Source organism: Hydra vulgaris, chromosome 09 (assembly GCF_038396675.1).
Source record: "Hydra vulgaris chromosome 09, alternate assembly HydraT2T_AEP".
In the NCBI taxonomy this organism is placed as follows: Eukaryota; Metazoa; Cnidaria; class Hydrozoa; order Anthoathecata; family Hydridae; genus Hydra; species Hydra vulgaris.
In genome coordinates, this window is record NC_088928.1 from 14,851,214 (window position 1) to 14,855,617 (window position 4,404).

Genomic DNA, 4,404 nt, shown 5'->3' on the forward strand with positions numbered 1-4,404 from the left:
AAAATTTCGTCCCTGTTCTCACAATAATTTGTTGTCTAAGGAATGTTAATCTTACTTTTTTTGTTATTTAGCCTATTTTTTTACATGCATTTTCTTTGCACCTACCAAAAATCGACGAAAAACAATTGGTAGCAAATAGTTTAATTAGTGTTGGACTTTTGGTATCTAATTTCGGTTTTTCTGTTGTTTATTTCATTCGGCGAAATACGGGGGTGGATAGGAAGGGGGCAAATCTTCAACAAAAAAAATATTTCCAATATTATGATATTTGGATTTTTATTATTAGATTTAAATTATAAATGGAGCCAATAGATCGATATCTGCTCGACTCTCTTACAGATAGTAAGTTTAACATCTTTTTCATAACAATATTATTATTAACACTCTTAAATCAAAAAATGTTCATAAATGTAACCTTAAACTGTTTTTACATAAAAAAAAGGTTAATGTTTCAGATTAAAAATAAGATTAACGTTTCAGATTAAAAAAAAGATTAATGTTTCAGATTAAAACTTTTGCTTTTGAATTGATTGTTAACTGATAGTATCTGTTGACAAATTTATTGACACAACATATAAACAAGTATACAAATCAGATACTATATATATTTATTCAATGGTTTATTCATAACAAAGAACTCTTTAGTGTTTTTCAAATATGATAAAAAAATAATATTATCATCATTTGTCATTTTTTAATTGTATACTTCTTTATCTGTGGATTATTGTTTAAATCACAATACAAGTATTCCTAATGTTTACTTCTTGTTTAGATCCGGCTAAACATTATGCTGATTTTTTAAGATTTTGTAAGTATAAATCACATAATTTATATATAAACACAACCAATATATGACAAAACGAAGATTGGTGATGCTCTGAAATCAGAGAAAAGCTGGTCTTGATAGTATGGTGCTAATCCAAAATTAATAAGGTAACCACATTTTGTTTTACTTAATGCAAACTTTGATGCTATTATGCTGTCAGAGAATATGAATTTGAATATTTCATTTAAATTTAAGCACGATCTTAAAGAAAAATGTGACATTACTACATTTAAGCTCCATATTATTTCTGTCTTGGTAACTAGAGCTGGATAATAATGTCCTCAATGGTAGGCTGTGATGATTTATAGTTTATATATTTTTCTAAATTAAGAGAACATTTATGTAAGTTACTGATAAAACACAGCCAAATAATTCGCTACAAACTTTCCAAAATTTAGGAAAACATTTAAATAAAAGTAAAAAAAAGGTAATAAAAGTAAAAAAACTTAAATTAAAATAAAAAACTAATAAACTACCATTAAAGAGTATATCCGCTGCATTATGCGTCTCTACATTAAATCCACGCTTCTCATCAACTGGATGAGAATTCAAGTCAGATACCCCCATGTCAGAAATATCAATATCCGTTCTGCACCAACTATAGCTTGCTTTTTTAAAATTTGAAATACAAAATTTTACCTAAGAAGAAAACTTTTTTTAGTAAAACCATTCTTTTTGTTGTATAGTCATTCTTTTTGAAAATGACATATAACATAATTAATATATAAAAAAAAGTGGATAACCATTCCTAATGTTAACTTGTTGTTTATGAATATATATTCTTTATATCTTCATTGTTATACTTTGCTAATAAAATTGTTGCATTTTATACAGAACTGATTTGATGATTGTTGCTTTTGTAACTTTGTATTTTGTAATTGTATAGTGTTTTGTGTAATTGTACAATTTTTTTGTTATCTTCAATCCGATCTACACAGCCTACCAATGGTAAGTTTGTATAGGATAACTTTTAGTAATGATTATAGAATAAGAAATGTAAACATATACATTATGGTTTTATTTATATTAATTTTAATCACTCCTTTTATTAGTTGCTACGGTTAGTTATTTTTAAAGCAAGTACTTTTCAATCTGTAAATATATTTGATACTTATTTCAAAGTCATCAATTGCAATAATAATTTTTTATTACTTTTTTTTACCTTTAGCTACATCTCCATTTGCAACAAGTGGTAACTTTTTTTTTAATACGTTTGCATTTCTCAACAACTGCTAATTTATTCTTTATTAAAACTTTTTAGCCTTAGTTCCATCCTCAACTGTATTGAGTGGTAAGTTTAAAGATATTTTTATTGTATCCTTTAAAAAACCTATTCATATATGTATGTATTTTGGATCAATTTCATCATTTGTTTTTTATTACACTTTTATTAACCTTAGTTTAATCTACATCTGTTATAAATGGTATGTTTACAAACTATTACTTTTCAATATGTTTATTTATTTCTTAGCAATCGCAATACTTATTTTTTAAATTAATATAACTAATACATTTGTATTATGTTATCCTTCAAAGTGCTGTAGAAGTAAAATCCAGCACAGTTTTTAAATTTTTACTTTAATTAACATTATAACAAGCTATCATTAATTTATTAGTTATTCATTTAATTTATTCAGCCAATCATTTTCGCAAATAACTGGTTTAAATTAAATTTTACATATTGCCATTTAGTACTAATCTAGTTACAATTTATTGTTATTTAGATCTTTTATATGGTGCCTATTGGCAATATAGTGACCAGCACCCTGAACCGACTAGCAATTGGTCATTTTTGTGATGAGTCCGGTTAGGAGGGAACGATGGTGAATCATTCAGCTTGACTTATCATCCTCCTAACAGGGGTGCTGGGAGCTATAGCAGAAGAGGAAATTGCCATGGAGGAGAACTTGGACGACGACGGAATTGTTGCGTTCTTGTCGTGAATGGTGGCATACACAATTATTAGGCGCCATCATTTCTGTTTTATTTTATTAAAAATATATATTTAACATTATCAAGTTTTTTTTCCATTTTGTCTCATTTTTTACAATTATTAAAATTTGAATTATTTATTTTAATTTTTTTTCCAAAATAATTTAAAAAGGAAGCATTGACAAGTGTAATAGATTGTTAGAGAAATATTTTTTGCTTTTAATGTGATTAAAAGTTGTAGTATAAAAAGTAGCAAAGTTGTAACTATTAATAATTTTCAACTTTATATACAAAAAGAATTTTTTAAGAATTTCATAGCCTTTGTTAAATATATGTGTAATTTTCAAAAGTTAATAAATGTTAAGAGTCTTTTGCATACTTATTTACTATTTCAATTTTAGTTTATTTAAACTGTTTGTTTAAATAAACTAAAATAGAAATCTGTCACTACTTTGGAAACACTTCCTATCTCTCTAATTAGGTGAGAGGAAGTATTAATAAAATTATAATATAGTAACACTCGATATATACTTTTTAAAGGAATTATGGGTCCAAAAAAGAGTGTAACAGGATGGCACATGAAACTCCCTTAGCTAACATAGTAAAATAATTTTTTTTTTTTTTTTTAATCATTCACCAAGGCCGAGAGGGCTACTACAGTAGAGGAGGCTACTTTTTATGGTTACAACTCTCTCTCAACTTTATAACTCCGAAATACCAACCTCGACGAACAAGGCCGCTGCGTGAAGAAACAAGTTGAGCGCGATACTACCAGGGACGTGGTAGGGATTCTACCATTACACCACTAATACTAATTTCTTTGTTTCATTAAACTCAATTTAAATTCTTTATTCAAATATCTTTTAAAAATTTTTTTTTTTAGGTTGGAAAAGACTGGGGAGTGGGGAGGGTGTTGGACATGGCACATGTCCCGCCCCTATTGTCAATTTACACACCACTTGTAAATGCTGTAAAGTAAGAAAATATAATTTATACTTTTGAACACAAAATATAATCTGTTTTTAAGATTAAAATACTTAAAAAAATGTAACATTTCACTACAAGGGTGTTAAAACGTAATGAAGATATCCACCCTTTAATTTAAAATAGACCACTAATATTTGAAAACGGAATGGAAGCAAATTAGAATAACTTTTGATGTATAAAAATAACAAATTTTATCAGAAAAACACTTTTTCGGGAGAAAAACTTTTTAAGGTTGCCATGGTGAGCCGGTACCCCTTCTGGCCGTCTCGACACCCAGTTTATCTATAGACTAATATAAATTGTAGCCTACTCTTAAATCTATCTTTTAAAACCAGAGTATAGGCATTTGGATAAGATTTGGATAAAGTTATAACAATTTCAGTGAAAACAAAAAAATTTTGGAACCAGTCTCTTTAATAAATCTATTTATCGAAAATTTGCTACAAAAATCGTCATAACTTTTTTTTTGAAATGTTTGTTTTTAATAATTTTTTCACCTTTAAAATACTGTATTGAAGGGCTTCCTAATGATATATAACATTCTAGTATATGCTCAATTTAAATAAATTAGTCCATGTACCTATCCTACATATATCAAGGATGAGCTTTCAAAGTACATATTCTCAGAAGATAATACGAAGCTATCATAAAACGAAATT

General features: G+C 27.2%; 1 long non-coding RNA gene across 1 annotated transcript; it reads left to right on the forward strand.

Annotated features, from left to right (window-relative positions):
* Positions 1–203: 203 nt before the first annotated feature.
* On the forward strand, positions 204–2,989 carry LOC136084589 (uncharacterized). The gene is made up of 4 exons (XR_010640668.1): positions 204–342; positions 773–933; positions 1,995–2,117; positions 2,551–2,989. It is a non-coding gene; the product is annotated as an uncharacterized LOC136084589 (long non-coding RNA).
* The last annotated feature ends 1,415 nt before the right edge of the window (positions 2,990–4,404 follow it).